The sequence below is a fragment of the Pollicipes pollicipes genome, unplaced genomic scaffold, assembly GCF_011947565.3.
Source record: "Pollicipes pollicipes isolate AB1234 unplaced genomic scaffold, Ppol_2.1 Scaffold_6138;HRSCAF=7277_pilon_pilon_pilon, whole genome shotgun sequence".
Classification (NCBI taxonomy): Eukaryota; Metazoa; Arthropoda; class Thecostraca; order Pollicipedomorpha; family Pollicipedidae; genus Pollicipes; species Pollicipes pollicipes.
In genome coordinates, this window is record NW_023596818.1 from 18513878 (window position 1) to 18532106 (window position 18229).

Consider the following 18229-nt stretch of genomic DNA (forward strand, 5'->3'; position numbering starts at 1 on the left):
CTTGGAAAATTACCCGGTCACTCCGTCACTCCGTCACCTGGTTATTCTGTCATTCCGTCACTCCGTCAGCCAGTCACTCCGTCACTCCGGTCTGCTCTTCACTGGAGGAGAAGTGGTGGATTGCACATCTTTTTGTCTGGAACACCATTTTTGCTAGGATGCTGCTTGACGAATGCAGCGAGCATTGTTTTAAATTAAGTCTCAGCCCGCACGAAATGGCGTAAGCACAATTAATACCTTAGGGATATAGAAACTTGTCAGGAAAAAGCAGGAGTTCAGGGTGTGTGGATCCTAATACTCAGCGGGTATGGCCGGCGGGTGGTGACCTGGAGAACACGCCAAGCACATGCTGATGTAGTTGGTGAGCCGCCGAGCCCACCATCATACGTTAGGTTAGACATTGCGCGCATCAAATGCAACCACGCACCGCACGTGAGTCGTGCGCGTCGTCGTCTAGGGCGGAGCGTGGCCCCGTGTTATTGACAGCGCTACCTTTAGCCAGCCGGGCTCAGCTGCCGCGCCACCTACCGCTCTGTGCCAGTTCACCCAGCCGGTCCCAGCTGCTGCGCCACCTACCACTCAGTGCCAGTTTACCCAGCTGGTCTAGTTGCTGCGCCACCTACCACTCTGTGCCAGTTTACCCAACCGAGTCTAGCTGCTGCGCCACCTACCACTCTGTGTCAGTTTACCAGGGTCTAGCTGCCCCGCCACATATCTTTCTGTGCCAGTTTACCCAGCCGGGCTCAGCTGCTGCCGCGACCTACCACTCAGTGCCAGTTTAGCCAGCCGGTCCCAGCTGCCGCGCCACCTACCACTCAGTGCCAGTTTACCCAGCCGGGTCTAGCTGCTGCGCCACCTACCGCTCTGTGCCAGTTTACTCAGGGGTCTAGCTGCCGCGCCACCTGCCGCTCTGTGTCAATTTACCCAGCCGGGCTCAGCAGCCGCGCCACCTGCCACTCTGTGCCAGTTTACCCATCCGGGTCTAGCTGCCGCGCCACCTATCACTCTGTGCCAGTTTACCACGGCCGATCCCACTTGCCGCGCCACCTACCAAGTCTGTGCCAGTTTACCCAGCCGGGTCTAGCTGGCCGCGCCACCTACTGCTCGTGCCCGTTTAGCCAGCCGGGTCTAGTTGCTGCGCCACCTACCACTTCATGTCAGTTTACCCAGCCGGATCTAGCTGCCGCGCCACCTACTGCTTTATGCCAGTTTATCCAACCGGGTCTAGCTGCCGCGCCACGTACCGCTCTGTGCCAGTTTACCCAGCCGGGTCTAGTTGCCGCGCCACCTACCACTCTGTGCCAGTTTACCAACCCGGGTCTAGCTGCCGCGCCACCTACCACTCTGTGCCAGTTTACCCAGCCGGGTCTAGCTGCTGCGCCACCTACCATTCCGTGCCAGTTTACTCAGCCGGGTCTAGCTGCCGCGCCACCTACCGCTCTGTGCCAGTTTACCCAGCCGGGTCCAGCTGCCGCGCCACCTACCATTCTGTGTCAGCTTACCCGCCGGGTCTAGCTGCCGCGTCACCTACCGCTCTATGCCAGTTTACCCAGCCGGGTCTAGCTGCCGCGCCACCTACCGCTCTGTGCCAGTTGAGGCCCGCCTGCGCAAGGTTGTGCAGGGTTTAGGAACAGAAGTTGGGTTGGAGAAGTGCGAACACAGTTATTTGTAATCAAATGTATGTAAGGTGTAAAGGTCTCCTGGCAGAAGCACCTGTGCAACTGTATAGAGTGTGGAGTATGTGTGTATATGTATGTACGTATGTGTGAGTATGGAGTATGTGGAGTATGTATGTACAGAGTAGGTATGGAGGATGTGTGTATAATATTCCTATTGACAAAAGGTCACGTACTTAAAGGGCTTACGCAGCTGTCCGTAAACCATCATGCAAGTGAAGGCTCGTAACGGATGAAGTTCGTCTCTCAAGGGTGCGTACTCTTAACTTAGTAGGCATTTATCACAGAGAAAGAATTTGATATGGATGCTTCCCCTGTGTGGGAGTGTTCCGGGACAAAAGGGCCACCCGAATATTAAAAAGCACGCCATCAGCTCTTGGCTTTCGCTGGAAGTTGATCCCCGCTGGAGGACCTAGGGCGTGGATTCGATTTCCAATTTCTAGCTATACGTCGAGCAGCTTATGAGTGTTCGCCTCGCTCATGCTGGGTAGTGTGCAAACAAGACCTTGTTTAAGGTGGCGCAACACCTGCATTTTTCTCTCTAAATTCTGTTTTTTATAAGCAGCAGTGTACTGGTCGTTAGTCGCACGTCCCCACCACATACCCCAAAAAGATGGGTATACTTTGCAGCAGACGTCTGCATGCGGTCCTTTGCGTGTAACTTTTCCAACCGGACTTTATCTCTGGCAAACATTCGCGTACAAACTTGGCGTACTTGTATGCTACGTCGGCATGCGAACATTGGCGTACATACACTTGGCACCGGAATGTTATCCTTTGCGAGCGTTTAGCATTACGAGCTTTTGACGTTGTGAAGCTTACACCTTGGGCGATTCATCCTGTCAGACTGGGGACATACAAACTGTGTCATACGAACAATTGTCATACGAACTTTTCCTATACGCACTTCTGTCCGCAACCAGAGAACTCTTTCAACGTCAGTGAACGTCCCATGGCTGCCGGCAAATCCTCCAGCCTACCAAGCGCACCTCCTCTCAAAGCACGACATCCAGTCCTGAACCTTCGCCTGTTCAGCGCCGGTGGTGCCTATTCACTGTGAACCAAAGTCTAACTTGGGTCACGGACTCCTGGCTCACACAGCTTCAGGAAATACCAGACCAATGTGAAATAAATAACTAGCTTGAACGCATGTCAGCTAAGTTAGCTCAGCCCCGAACACAACCGAGCAAGGCTTTATCCGTCTTGTTTTGTTATACTCGGTCAATGACGATCTCCGAGATTTCAGTAGTCTTCAGGTTGATCCATGATTATAGGAGCCTGCAAAACACCGGGTTTGCTTTCCACAATGCTCTTCGTCGGCAACAAAGAGCGGAAATAGGCATCGAGGCTTTGGACGGAAACGAGTACAAAAAGTGTTACAGTTCTGAGGGTATTAACAGGCTAGTGCGTCCTAGATTGTGTATCCTAACACAATTTTGGAGCTTATATTTGTGATGCATGGCATATGAAAAGTCGGAATGGATGCATAGGAACTGTGAGAGCAGCAACACGCGTCATTCAATTTGCACCAGCATGCCTATGCGCACTTTAACCAGTGTAAGGTATTGGTCAGTCCGCATAGTTGGATTCATGGCGTGGGAGATGGCTCCTCAAGCCCCGAATGTCTTTGACGCATTTGGAACGTCACAAAATGCCTTTTGTAAGTCACCATAGTCTAGAGAATTTTGTATATCCATCTTGAACGCATATTTAGGATGGGTCCATGGTGCTCTGTTACATTCAGCAGGCGTTTCAAGCAGACATGAGGGCAGTATGCTTCGGTTGCGCAAGTGATACAAACGCTTTAGCTAGGAATTAACACAATTACTACACCAAATTAGTAGCAGCACTATGGAGGTGTTAATCCCTGACAGATAAGTTTCTTGTAGCGGCTGAAACTGGCTGAACTCCAGCCCCTGGTCCCGACTGGGCGAGGAATCGCTGCTGAGAAAGTACTGAGCCGGAGAAGCAGGGGCGGCGCCATGAACTATCTACCTGAGTGAAGCCGGGTCAGTATCCACCACGGAAGGCCGCTGTAATGGGGCCAACTCAGGCTAAATATTGTGTGCGTTTGTAGTTCTGGCTATGCCAGTATCTGCTGGCAGTGCAACGCTTAATTATTCATGCATGAAAATATTTCCTAAGAGCACTGACGATAGTGAAGATAGATGCCTGGTGTTGTACAGCGAGTCACCTTCGCCTTTTCTGGACAAAATCCACAGCAATCCTTTAGGAAATGAGAGTGGAGACGTAGGTATAGATGTTCTAGGTCACACGATTTCGGTACGCTGTTAGGGTTCACACGGCTTCGCAAAATCATCCGACACCTTTGCATTACTGAACCCTGCATTGTCTGATCAGCATCAGGGCTTCTCAATCGCGACAGAGCCTGGTCTTTCTCATGGTTTGTTGTACAATTGAATCACAAAATCATTAAAAAGAAAATGATAACTTTTCAAGCCTGTTTTTTTATTTCACGTTGTCTGAAGAGACCTGTTTTGCCTCAGATAATGTCCGTCACAACGAGGGCCCCGCGTATTGTCAAGGACACCAACCACTGAGGATCTCTCTATATGCGGAAAGGGGCCCAGACATGGACCTACCTGGGGAATTTTGGCTTCCCTTCATGCAGGATCAATGCCTTTTTTGATCTTCTCTTGCCCAATACAGCCGGTCCGTTTGGAAACCGCTGGAGTCTGCTATCACCTGGGACAGGGGCTCGCTCAGCCTGCGTCTTCGGCGGCTCGAGATCATCCAGCATGTCTGTATAACGAAGCCTCCTACTGCACTGGGTTTGATCCCTGTCCTTTATGACCTGCGCCTCCGTCGTCTGTAGGTCCTCGACCACTCGCGATTCTTACGCAGGTAGACAGACAGGTACACAGACAGGACACAGACAGACAGACAGGTAGACAGGTACGCAGGTAGGTAGCAGGTAGTCGCTCCCGGCGCCACACTCCGCAGCGTCGGGAGCGACTGAGTGCGGAGCGCGACTGATAGGATCACTACATTCCCCACACTCCTCGGGAGCGACTGGGGGATCACCGCACTCCTCACACTCCTCGAAGAGACCGATGGGATCGCCGAACTCCCTAGCGTCGAGACTGACTGATGGGATCTCTACACTCCCCAGCGTCGGGAGCGACTGATGGGATCACCGCACTCTCCACACTCCTCGGAAGCGACTGATGGGATCGCCGAACTCCCCAGCGTCGAGACTGACTGATGGGATCTCTACACTCCCCAGCGTCGGGAGCGACTGATGGGATCACCGCACTCTCCACACTCCTCGCAAGCGACTGATGGGATCGCCGCACTCTCCACGCTCCTCGGAGGGGCTGATTGGATCACTGCACTCCCTAGCGTCGAGACTGACTGATGGGATCGTCTCACTCCCTGCACTCCTCGGGAGGGAGCGGCAATTAAAGTTAACGGCAAGCAGGAGCCATCCAGCGCTGGAAAGTCTGACCGGCCGGTTGATAAGCTCAGGACTGTTCCCGGTCCCACTGACCGCGTTAAATTGAAAACACAGCCCGTAAAAAGTTATGGGGTGCGCTCACGCTGGCAAACAAACCAGAATTATAGCAGATGAGTCATTTGATAGTTCTAGGAAACCGGCATGTCGCGGGCGATGGTGTTGTTAGGAAGAACAGCGGCAAGATGGCCGATATTGTGCAGGGGTTTCCTGATTGCACTTGACTTCCCTCGTAGATGCTGCCTGTGGCCAGCGGCAGTGAGAATGTATCTCGTGTCGCACTTGTTCTGGCCGGACCGCCAATGGCTCGTGAGTTCTCTGGCCGGATTTCCGATGGCTCGTGAATTTTCTGGCCGGATTTCCGGTAGCTCGTGAATTAATCTGAGCCGCCGGCCGGGGTCAGAGGCCTCTCAAGAGTCGGAGCTCGCCGCCCTTCTGACTGCCAAGTATCCTGCTCTGGTGATCAGTGTGTGACAGTCATCCGGCTTTACCGCAAGGCGAAAAATTACCGAATCGATTAAAATGATGACAGTGTGACGGCGTTGCACATAGGTTCATGACGTGAGTTGTTCTGTGCATTTGTGAGGAACATAATTCATGTGGACAACACAGTAATAATAGCTTTATTCCTTGGAGAAAAACCAGGATATATCTCCATTCCCCCGTTTTTTCCGAGGAATAACGATATTACGACCGTCTTATCTTGGTTCATGACGGCATGAATCCTACAGAAACCAGCTACCATCGTAAATGTCCACTAGCTGAGATGCAATGTCAGCAATGGTGGACAGCCCCAATGAAATTATGTACCCGAGAAGACAGCTCATCTCCTTGCAGCCTGCATGTTTCAAATGTAAAAACTGTGCTCACAGTCGTTTTTACACTGTCGTTTATTTCACTTCAGCATGATTTGGTTTCGCCGGATTCCACAGGAACCTATCTCTGAAATGGACAGAAAACAGGATAGACGGGCGGCGACACTCATCACTTTTCATCAGGCCCGCGAAATGGCCTGTAAGTTTTACTTTGGAAGCGTCGTGACCTCGCAGTAATGTATGTACCGATTTGTTATTTTACTTTGGTGTATTTGTTGTTTCACGTTGGTGTATTTGTTGTTTTACGTTGGTGTATTTGTTATTTGACGTTGGTGTATTTGTTATTTTACGTTGGTGTATTTGTTATTTTACGTTGGTGTATTTGTTATTTCACGTTGGTGTATTTGTTATTTCACGTTGGTGTATTTGTTATTTTACCTTGGTGTATTTGTCCGGTGGCACCCAATCATGAAGTAGCGCAAACGTGCGATGACGAATGGGTGCATGACAATGAAACAAAAACGCCTCCGGAGTGAAACCTGACGTTTATTCTAAAGCCCCTAAAAACAAACCATGGCCTTGCTTACTCGATGCTTCGAGGTTTTCAGATTGTATGCCAAATTAGGCCCTTGCCCAGAAACCCTTGCGCGAAAAGGGCTATAAAGTCGATTCAAATATGTCTGTCGTGTAACAGGCCTAGGCACGGGGACAGGGAACCGTGTCCCATTTTTGTGAAATTTTAACGCAACCTCTATTGTGAGGCATGGAAAAAGCTGGCTTAAGATGGGTTTTCCACAATCCTTATGATGTCCCTAGAGCTACCATGAGATGTCTCCACACCACTTCCTTTTCACACTGTGATGATGATGATGATGATGATGATGATGATGATGATGATGATGATGATGATGATGATGATGATGATGATGCGGGCGCCTGCCACGGCCAGCCTGCTGCACGTTATGCGGCAATACCACTAGGACATGACATTATTATAGCTCGCATATATTATTCAAGCTTCAGCCGATTTCAGAGCAAACTGGCATGCTATGAAATTATGTACCGTCACGGGAAAGAAAAATGCCCACATGTTCGTTGTCGCCAACTTGTGCCCTGATGGCAATAGCTGCCAAGACCCTGAGCCGCAATTTGTCTGGAGCCTTTAACGAACGCGGTATCGTTTAAAGGGAGTGTTCCACATTTGAATGTATTGGAGCAAGTATCAGATATGATAAAGTAAGCTCACTTTTAACTATTGGTGTACTTTTAAGTTGAAAAGTCCGCCCTAGACAACATAATTTCTGTTTTGGGTAAACATGCTCCTAAGTATGTCAATGTCTGATTACGTCATTTTACCTTGTGCATCATTGGTTGAGAGCCAATTGGTATGGGGTGATTTGTATGGACGGCCGTTGTATCTGGAAATCGTGCTCACAAATGTCAGATATGAACGACTCGACAATCCTATTTTTATTTGCCTTTATCGCCGCATGGCCAACGGAATGGCAGGATTTGAATGACGCTGCTATGGAGTCGTGGATGCCTGGCTGACCTTGAAAGAATCCAGAGAGAGCATGCATATTTTCGCGGGAGTGCAGGTCATAAACTAGAACGGCTAGGCCTGAACAGGGACAGGCATATGCACTGTACCGAGTGACCTCCAATGTGGCCATTTCAGTTCAAAACCCCACGCGAATGTGGATCACTTCCTCTAAGCAACAAACCTTCGCTCGGTTCGAAGTATGCCCATACAGCAGACATTCGCTTGCATATGGGGCATTCCAGGTCAAATCATAATGAGCGTATCACCCTCGTGTCTCAGAATAACGCTCATCTTGGTGTGTTTGAGCCGGGTCGGGTCACGGGGTTAGGCTGAAGAGTGAAGTGGGGTAATTTGTGCACGCTGGTAAATTGATCCATCCCTGCATCTCCGCTCCCCAGCCTCCATTGTTTCTCAGCGACCGCCTGGTGGTATGTTTGAGAAGCTCGGCCTTTCTTGTGAACGGCGGCGGGCGGACGTGCGGGAAGTGCACGTTAAGCCTTAATATGATTTTAGTCCATCTATCTGAACATTTTCGAGAGTTTATAATGCTTTCTGCTGTTTTTTTTTTATTTTGGAGGTACCGTTAATTCACTGACTGGCGTGTTTTTGGCCATGTCTGCTGCTAAAATCGTCATAGCTTCCGCGTGGCCGAAATTGAAAGTAAATCGTCGGCCATACTGTTTCATTTGTCATGCTGTAGTGGGACAAGTTGTTGCAACACGACTGTGGGCAAGCCGATCATGGTTCAACTTTTCACACTACGGGGCGGCATACCAAAGGCTACATGTCTGGGTCGTGCCGGCACTTTCAATAAGCACACGGTGGGATTTTTTTTTTGTAAATTGGAGAATGTTAGAAAGGCACCCATTCTCGTCTGAGGACATCTACAGCATTGATAAGACCGAGGTAACCACGGTGCAGACACCAAAAAAGTGGTAACAAAGAAGGGCTCGAGGCAGCGAAGCAGGGCATGGAGCGGGCGCCTTCAGCGCGAGACCAGGTGGGGAAACGGCAGGGAACGGGCGCCTCCGCCGTGGGCCAGATAGCGCCCTGCATGGAGCGGGCCCCGCAGGCGCAGGGCCAGGTAGCGCCCTGCATGGAGCGGGCCCCGCAGACGCAGGGCCAGGTAGCGCCCTGCATGGAGCGGGCCCCGCAGACGCAGGGCCAGGTAGCGCCCTGCATGGAGCGGGCCCCGCAGGCGCAGGGCCAGGTAGCGCCCTGCATGGAGCGGGCCCCGCAGACGCAGGGCCAGATAGCGCCCTGCATGGAGCGGGCCCCGCAGACGCAGGGCCAGATAGCGCCCCGCATGGAGCGGGCCCCGCAGACGCAGGGCCAGGTAGCGCCCTGCATGGAGCGGGCCCCGCAGGCGCAGGGCCAGGTAGCGCCCTGCATGGAGCGGGCCCCCGCAGACGCAGGGCCAGGTAGCGCCCTGCATGGAGCGGGGGCCCCGCAGACGCAGGGCCAGGTAGCGCCCTGCATGGAGCGGGCCCCGCAGGCGCAGGGCCAGGTAGCGCCCTGCATGGAGCGGGCCCCGCAGGCGCAGGGCCAGGTAGCGCCCTGCATGGAGCGGGCCCCGCAGACGCAGGGCCAGATAGCGCCCTGCATGGAGCGGGCCCCGCAGGCGCAGGGCCAGGTAGCGCCCTGCATGGAGCGGGCCCCGCAGGCGCAGGGGCCAGATAGCGCCCTGCATGGAGCGGGCCCCGCAGGCGCAGGGCCAGGTAGCGCCCTGCATGGAGCGGGCCCCGCAGGCGCAGGGCCAGGTAGCGCCCTGCAGGGAGCGGGCCCCGCAGACGCAGGGCCAGGTAGCGCCCTGCATGGAGCGGGCCCCGCAGGCGCAGGGCCAGGTAGCGCCCTGCATGGAGCGGGCCCCGCAGACGCAGGGCCAGGTAGCGCCCTGCATGGAGCGGGCCCCGCAGGCGCAGGGCCAGGTAGCGCCCTGCATGGAGCGGGCCCCGCAGACGCAGGGCCAGGTAGCGCCCTGCATGGAGCGGGCCCCGCAGGCGCAGGGCCAGATAGCGCCCCTTTACGGACTGAGCTGGAATCCGATGGAACCGCGCTGGACGCACCAGTCACCTACGTCACAGTGAAAGCCATATCAGCCATACCAAGAGCTCCACCACGACAGAGTAGAACAGCCAATCGTAAGCGAGGAACATCAATGGTACTGATATCGACTCCCGAAAAGAAGTGGTTCCAGCAGGAACAGCATAAAGCGAGGAATAAGGCGATGCGCGAGAAATCAAAGCCACAAGGCTAAAAAGCGAAGCGGAAGTCGAGAAAGAACAGAACGCCGTCTTCCGACGATGGTAGTGCTGAAGACACGACATACTTGTTATGCGTGGAGGCATGAAGCAACGATAGTTGGTGCGATAGTTATATGCAATATATACAAACACACACACACACACACACACACACACACACACACACACACACACACACACACACACACACACACACACACACACACACACACACACACACACACACACACACACACACACACACACACACACACACACACACACACACACACACACACACACACACACACACACACACACACACACACACACACACACACACACACGCACGCACGCACGCACGCACGCACGCACGCACGCACGCACAGATGTATATATATATATATATATATATATATATATATATATATATATATATATAGACATTTAGATACGTAGATAGATAGATGGCTGCGATAGTTAGTGCGAGCGTCACAACTGTGGTTTGGACTTTTCTAAAGTGGATACGATTTGACGATTCCGTTCCAGTGCATTATATTTTTGTTCCTTGGGTTACGCAAGACTTTGTCATAGCGAAGGAAGCTAACTTCGTGTGTTGATAGCAATTTTTGAAATGCACGTATGCATGAACACAATTTTTTCATAGATAACAAATACTACCCAACCTGCCACAAGACGTGGAACATGTTACCCCACCCACTGGCAAGATGTGTCATCGGACAATGCCATTAAAAGTGAAAATGGCGTCCGTTTTATATAAAGTGACATACATCATTGGCACACTAATGTGTGCGCAAGAGAACAACTCTTCATCGTGTATAGTCAAGACTTCGAAATTTCCAAGCGTGTATCGCAGTTCATCAAAATGTAAAAAATGGCTCATCTTTCACTAGTTTGCCCTACATGTTGAAAGCCAAACACAAAGTGCAACCATAAAAGTAAGAAAAGGTCAACGCACTGCAAGGGAGCCGTTCAAAAACTGCAGGTATGGCAGAGCAACAAATTCGGAGGGGTTGCTTAAGCCTTCGCCTTGCTCATATGGAAATAGGGTTGGCACATTTTCTCATAGAGTCAGCTCATCCAGGAAATCATTTTCGGCCTAAAGACGGGCAAGTTGCGCCATCTCCTGGCTCATACGACATTGTTATGCTTTGTCATGCATTTGCTCTATACCCTGCAATAATGCTGCGAAGTTTTGGTTTGGGTTAAATCGAAGGATGATGGTAGTTACAGATGCGGTAGTGACTTCGGTGGAGCTTTCATATATGTAACAATATTGATCATACCGTTATGGCGAGGCTAGTTGAACAAAAAGCAAACGTAAGATTTCATTATCCTTGGATTAGTGTGTAAGGCTTGAAGGGTCCGATTGTAGTCCGATTCGGGTAAAGATTTTGGACGTGAATGCTCAACGTTACTAAAAACAGTTTGTTCACTAAATGATCCTGAAAAAGGATCGACGGCCTCAGCGAAACATTTGTTAGCCATGTCCTAGAAAGTGGACTCTACTAGACTAGAAAGTTTTGATCCACCCTATTGAACGCTAAGGAAATCCCTTACCCTTGTCGGCTCCGTGGGTAAAAAAAAAACTAGGTACTTATTCCTTTCCTGTCGGGACTGAAGGAGATTCTTGTCCAAACCCGGAGTCCCTACCAAATGCTATTCTGGTGACACGGGGACCGGGGCCCTAGTTGATCTGGAACCCCTCAGAAGGGTTCAATGAACATCAGTTCCCCCCCATGACGCAGGAGACCCTCTGATCGGGGAAGCTGGTCCTAGGTCAACGCAGGTGCCCTCACTGGCACGAAAGGATCGTATACGAGTGAAGGTGTTCAACTGATGGCTCATGGGGCGCGGCTCGGCACATCGGGCCTCTGGGTGAAGCGTGCCCCCGCCTCTCCCCTCCGCCCTTCGGCACTGGTCCCCTGACACAGGGGCGTTGTGTCATGTCGGACCACTTCATTTTCCTCCATCATGCCTTCTTTCATTCTCAGAAGGCTGACGCAAGAGGCACTCTGCCATTTCGGATCTCATCCGTGTTGTGTGTGTGTGTTGTGTGGATCTCATCTGTGTTGTGTGTGCTGTGTGGATCTCATCTGTGTATGATCTCATCTGTGTTCCTGTTCAGCGGATGGTCTCCTGGTCAACTTGGGACTCCTTGCCGACATGGAATACTCTATTGACCACTTTCGGTCTAAACGGTTTCTGACCGACATAGAGCCCTATTGTAGGGACCCGGCTGCTCGGAACGGGGCTACTACTACGGCCCCAGGCCAGCTCATCGGGCCCTCTTGGCCCTTTAATGGGACCCCTGATCATTGGTCCCGAGGAGTTTGGGGACTTCTCAGAACCGAAGTGGCACGTGCCCCTGTGTACTCTGACTGCGCCCCTGAAGGTGAATATACCGCGTACAGATGGCCTCACAAGCCGAACATTGTCGTGCAGCAACACCATTGAATGACTGTGAGGCAGGCAATGACGCCTTTGCGTGCCTTGCTGACAGCCACCAAACGACAAATCAGTGAACGTCATCTGTTTCGATGGTTGAACTTGGACAGGGTCGGGGCTAGGTAATATGCAAGTAAGGTAGTTTACGAACTCGACGTGAATGCCAGTGAACCTTCTCACTTGCGAAACTTCGATGAAAGCTGTATATTCTCACGCACCCACCACGTTCGTTTTTATGGATTCCACATATGTATGGCTTCATCCATCCGCTTAGGTTTTAGCAGCATCCACCTGGCGATGGTGTTTGGGTCAGAAGTAAGATGCGTCGTCACTGATTTTATCATGCATATAAATATGGCTATATTCGTTCACCGTGTCGTTATTCATCAACGACAGACAATGACAATAGTCCTGATCTCGCTTATGTGTAGCATTCCTCGCAGCGGCACTTAACAACCAAGGCTCTTTGACATTATGTCACTTTTCCTATGCCCCCTCCGTGCTCCGGCCCGGCCTGTTGTTCCTCTTTCCATGCTGTTCTGCGTTCATCGGATGACCCACCAGTTTTTTATGATGCTTCTGGCATAGCCTTACCATGAACGCTTACCATGAATGAGTCCGCGAAAGTGTTCCATCCAGGCTACCGAGAAAATCAACGGCAACCCGATAAGGGTCCCGGATATCTTTAGAAGACGCTTTGAGTGACCGGACCGGCAGACCTCTGTGTCCACACCGAAACCAAACTAGTTTGGACACCGCGTGTGGGCACAATGGAGAACAATGCCACTTAATCACCGCGTCGCAGGCAGAGCGCGTCGGAGGTGTCGCTGCGGCTATTTCGGCGCAAATGGCTCGCAGTAAATTGCAAAGAGGTGAAGTTTGTGACAGAGTTACTGGCTACGGCTGCCGGTGGGCGCTCGGCCTGGGAGGGCATCATCAGCTCACCGTCCACTGCCGGCTCGAGGGGACCCCCCCCCCCCCTTCAGCGAGCCTCCGTTGCTGGGGAGCGAGAGTGTCCATGCTTGTCGTACTGACGGATCCAGCCGTCCGGCTTGAGGAGGGGAAAAGGCTGACTAAGTAACCCAGTCTGCACTAAAAATTGAATTCATTCCTGGGTTTGGTTCCTGTATTTTGATTTTAGACGAATTCGATGAAAAAAATTAAGGAACTTCACAACTGAATTGAAGAAGTGCACGACCATCGCCTGTATCTGGGGATTGGGTTAAACCTATCTTATTTTGCTGTTTTCTAGCTAAGACGGAAGTGTGTAATGCACCTCAGAAATAAAAACTGACTGAAAAAACAAAAGTAAAAAAGTTACTGCAGGGAAATGACTGCAATGACGATGTGGAGCGGAGTCCCAGATCCGTTACGTCTGTCTGTGAATACGGATGAAGTGTTTTGATTGGTCTGTTCACCAGGATACCAAGACACATGAAGGCATTTTAGCTCTTTCCCTGTGCTAAATAATTATTCAGGGCTGCCCGTGTGCCGTACAAACGTATTAAAACTAAACTGGCCTTTTTCATAGTTCCGTCTGTTTATCTTTATTCCTATTTGAGTGTGAGCGCATCTCAGTGCATAATTTCCTTCCCTTTCCTCACAGAACTCCACGCAGGTCACCTGTTTCATCATCTTCGGTGCTTTCACCCACCCCACACCCACACCCCCACCCACCCACCTCCCCTCTGCCGGCGATCAGACTGACCTGGGTGCTGTTTGTTTCAAACGAGCCGCAGGCCGGTCACCCCCTGCATATATTGTCCGTTTGAAAGGAAATATGAATGGCTTCAGAATAATAGCTGTGATTAAAGTACACCCAGATAAGGATGCAACTTACCAAAACCAAGGGTGTGTCCCGTTCCTTCTGTATCTCGCCGATCGTTCCCGCTCCCGTTCCTTTTGTATCTTTGTATCTTATCTTCGAAGGGAATAAGCCATTTGACATTCTTGTTAAGTTCGTGTGGCAAGTTCGTACCAAGTTCGCATGAGTTCGTATGACATGGATGTAATGAAAAGACATAATCGGCCCCTTCTGGCCCTTCTGGTCCCTCGATTGGCTCCTTCTGAGCGTTTGGAGAGCCAAGGCTGAAATGGCTCCACTGGATCCAGCTGCGGCCCGGCAGGTCAAGCTAGTGCTCATCTTCGCCGGCACGTCGAGCGTGTCTGGAGGCGGCGTCAATAGAAGTGCGGGCGAGACTTACCACCGTCAGTGAAATAGGACATAGCGCCGCGCATAAGCAGTAGGCCTCAAAGCTCCCCCCCCCCCCCCCCTCCCTCCCCTCAATCGCCAGCAGGTGGTGTCGTCCTCTGCCGTATCGAATGTCGTCAAGAACGCGTACAATGCCGCTGGGAATGTTGTTGCGGTGTATTTGCTTGTTATGTTACCGGTGACGTTATGTACAAACAGCGAAGATCCGTGCGCTACATACAAGAACGACTCGATACAAATTTACAAAAACTCAACACAGAAATGTAACTCACTACGCGCCGAGGCAGGCAAGACTGTCGGGCTGCCACTCGGGCTGCTTTCAGTGACCATGGCAACCAGATGCGTCGCTGGCTAACGCGCCCAGGTCGCCTTGGCAACCGTTCTGCGTGCCTTCTGAACCGTCCGCGCACATGCACTACTCCGGATACAGGCTATTCTGTCACGCAGCCTCAAAATGATGGTCGAAAACAGCGCCCGTTCACTCGCCCGATGGTGCACTTCCACAACGCGGGTGTCATTACGAATACACCAAAACGCCGTAAACGCTTCGAAAAGTCGCTTCGCATATGTAACTTGTGGACGCTGGTCGTGCGTTGATACGTATGCCGGGATATGTTTTAGCCTGATATGAGAGCGCGTCGCGGCGAACATGCAGATCAAGCGGCGCGCGCCGGGGCGGAGCCGCGCTTTTTGGTGTCGCGCGAAACTTTGGGCCGAAATGAACAAAAACGAGCTCCACTTCCGGAACGGAACAGGCGCGTTTGCTAGCAGTCAAACGGAGATATCACATGATACCGTGACATGAGATGCCGAGAGGCGGCGGGAACCACGGCAGCGGCGCGATGCTACTACGGCGAGACTACGGCGAGTCCGGCGCCGAGACAGCCCGCCTGCGCGCGGGGCGACGCCCGGGACCGCTATTAAAGCCATGATCTACCTAACCGATGCGCGCGGGGGACGCGGGATGACACACAACCCTAACCTCCAGGCACAGGGAAGTGACGCACATGCCGGGGCGCACACCTGCGGGGGCGCGCTCATCCGGACGACACGCACATGCACGCACACACACGAGATGAGTTCAGCCTACGTAAGCATTCACTGGCACGCGCGGGCTCGCGTCTCGCGGGTTCATAAGTCCAGCGCCACACACCCACGCGTACAGCACGCACTTCTACGCTCACATAGGCACGCAAGTGCGCACACAGGGGTACGCCGGCCGCGCGCGTGTCAGCGGCGCCCGTCGGTCTCGTCTGACCGGTGTGTTTGTGTCGCCCGCCTGCCGTTCCGGACTTGTCGACAAGGCCCCTCGGCCGCACAGATGGCAGCAGCTGGGCGCTGCGTCGAGCGCGCGACGCCGGACGTCTGCACGCTAAAGGTCTGCTCTGGTGAAGCCTTGCGCTGCTGGCGGACATGACCAGCGGGCTGGAGAGGGCACATTGGGCGTCCGGCCCCGGTGGTGTTCGTCCCGGGTTTCGGAGGGTTGCCATGGAAAGCTGCTCAGTCGACCGCAGCGGTGTCCGTCACTGGGCCTGTCCAGCTTGGCCAGCGGGACCAGCTGCCCCGACTCGGGGCACCCAAACGCCCCGCACGGCGCGGGTGTCGCCTCGGCCCTGACTGACCTAATGTCACGGCTCGGCTGTCGTCCCGCCACTCGACGGCACGGGGCCTGACACTCCTCGGCACGGCTGAGAGGCCTCTCCGCGGTCGCAGATGATCCAGGGCCCCGGCCCAGGATGCGTACACTGTCTCCGGTCACTGAATCCCTACCGCGCACTGGTGCCCCTTTGTCTGAGACAGTCTGGAGACCCGTCACTGCCGTCTCCCCAGCCTAGGGTGGCCTAGAGTCGGACCACGGGCGCTTCACCGGTCTTAGTTGCTCCGGAGTTCCGATAAGTCCCTCAGTTGACGGCGGTGCGAGCATCAGGCCCTCAGTATCAGACGGCCCAGTGTTCTGACACGGGCATCTCGGCCGCAGATGAACTACAGTCCCGACACAGGTGTCTCGGCCGCAGATGAACTACAGTCCCGACACGGGCGTCTCGGCCGCAGATGAACTACAGTCCCGACACAGGTGTCTCGGCCGCAGATGAACTACATTCCCGACACGGACGTCTTCAGCCTCCGCCAGCCTGGAGCGCCGGCTCGGCTGTCTCCCCAGCCTCCGGTGAGTTGGAGCGCCGTCGGGAGTCTGTCGCTCCCCGATGACGCTGGCGATGACCGCTGGGCCGATCAGATGAACGACAGACCGAACCAGCCAGCCACTCCCCACCTCCTCGCCGCGTGGGCGTGTCCGCTGGGGTCAGCAGGCCACGCCCCCCTGCGGGGGCACTGCCTCTCACACGAACCACTCATCCTTCTGGCCGGTGGGGTCACTGCCGGCAAAGGTCGCAGTTAGGGCTCATCCGGGCGCGGGTCGGCGGCACGGATTCGGCCGTTGGAGCCGAACTAATCGGACACTCGCATGCCACCGCGCCGGCAACGTAGATTACAGCGATCATTTACACAGCGGAAATGGCGTCCATTCATGGCGAATATCCCGCAGCCTGCTATCTGGTGACCGCCAAGTCAGCACATCACGACGTCGAACGACTAAGGGTCAACGAGGTGTGGTGGTGCACCGAGTGTGTAACCCCACAAATGAGGCTCTTGAGGTCGATGCAACGGTGATGGAGATATAACTGGGATTTTACGAGAAGCACAGGAGATGTTGAAACCCCATTGTAACAACGTGCAAAATGGCCGCTGCTGTCAACGCACCGTCAAACCCGAATAACAATATAGCGCTACGTCTAGAGGTGCGGTTCCTAGGTGGATAGCGCGACACGACAGGCGGGCCACGAAACTGAATAAAGCGTTCGTGTCGCTGGCATTCAGAGTGCGTTAGGTTTGGTCCATTTTGTGAAACCGGAACAATAGGAGCGGCGCGATCCGGCACGATACAACTGTGCGTGCTCTCTGTTTTTTTTCTTCTTCTTCTTTTGGCTTCGAATAAAAGTCAATTCATTTGACTGCCAAAGGCAGCAGATCCGGATCATGCTGAGCGTACTGTACTAAGACTCTTTGTTTGCTGACCTTTCTTTTTCAAGGTCTGACGTGTTTGAGCTCGGCACTTTCGCCTTGATCAGCACCAGCGCGCTAGAGATGGCACCGCCCATTCGCCCCTCTGTACGAGAGCTCTGTCCTCGACCCCCTGAGGGGCGGCCCAGTTCACTGACCTGTCTGACCCCGGAGTTTTGACCTTGACGGTGAGCAGCGCGCGCTGAGAGGGAACCCCGTCCACGCCGCAGGGTGGAGCCAGTTTTCCGAGAAGGGCTGCTTCTCGTTTCCGACTCGGGTCCCATTGGAGCCGGAGTAGTTGACCGACGCCACTGCAGGCGAGAAGTAAGTTTTGAGCCGAAGAGGCACACCCGCGTGACACGTGACCACGGGTAAGCGAACTTCGGTCTGCTGAAACGGGCTTGCGAGACATAAGTGTGGTGGGCTGTCCCATGTTGAAGCGGCATGCAGCGTGTTCTGTAGTCAAGTACACCAATACCGTGCTTTAAACTGCAGTCTCACGTACACAGCGGCTGAGATGCCACAGCTTGTCCAGCCAGAAGGTCATCAGGTCTGTCCAAGCCGGCCTCCTTCCGCACAACGCACCCAAACCGAGGCGGCTGAACATCAGCCGACTGTCAACCACAGGCGACGCTGCGCCTCACCCCGAGTGACCGTGCCGTTAAGCGGCGCCCGCGGCCGCCGACGCCGGGCTACTGCGGTGACCCCAGCTGGGGGTGCGACCCCCAGCTCGTCG

General features: G+C 53.5%; 1 long non-coding RNA gene across 1 annotated transcript; it reads right to left on the reverse strand.

Annotated features, from left to right (window-relative positions):
* Window positions 1–14571: 14571 nt before the first annotated feature.
* On the reverse strand, window positions 14572–17801 carry LOC119105869 (uncharacterized). The gene is made up of 2 exons (XR_005095077.1): window positions 17652–17801; window positions 14572–16808 (listed from the first exon to the last, which is right to left on the reverse strand). It is a non-coding gene; the product is annotated as an uncharacterized LOC119105869 (long non-coding RNA).
* Window positions 17802–18229: the final 428 nt, after the last annotated feature.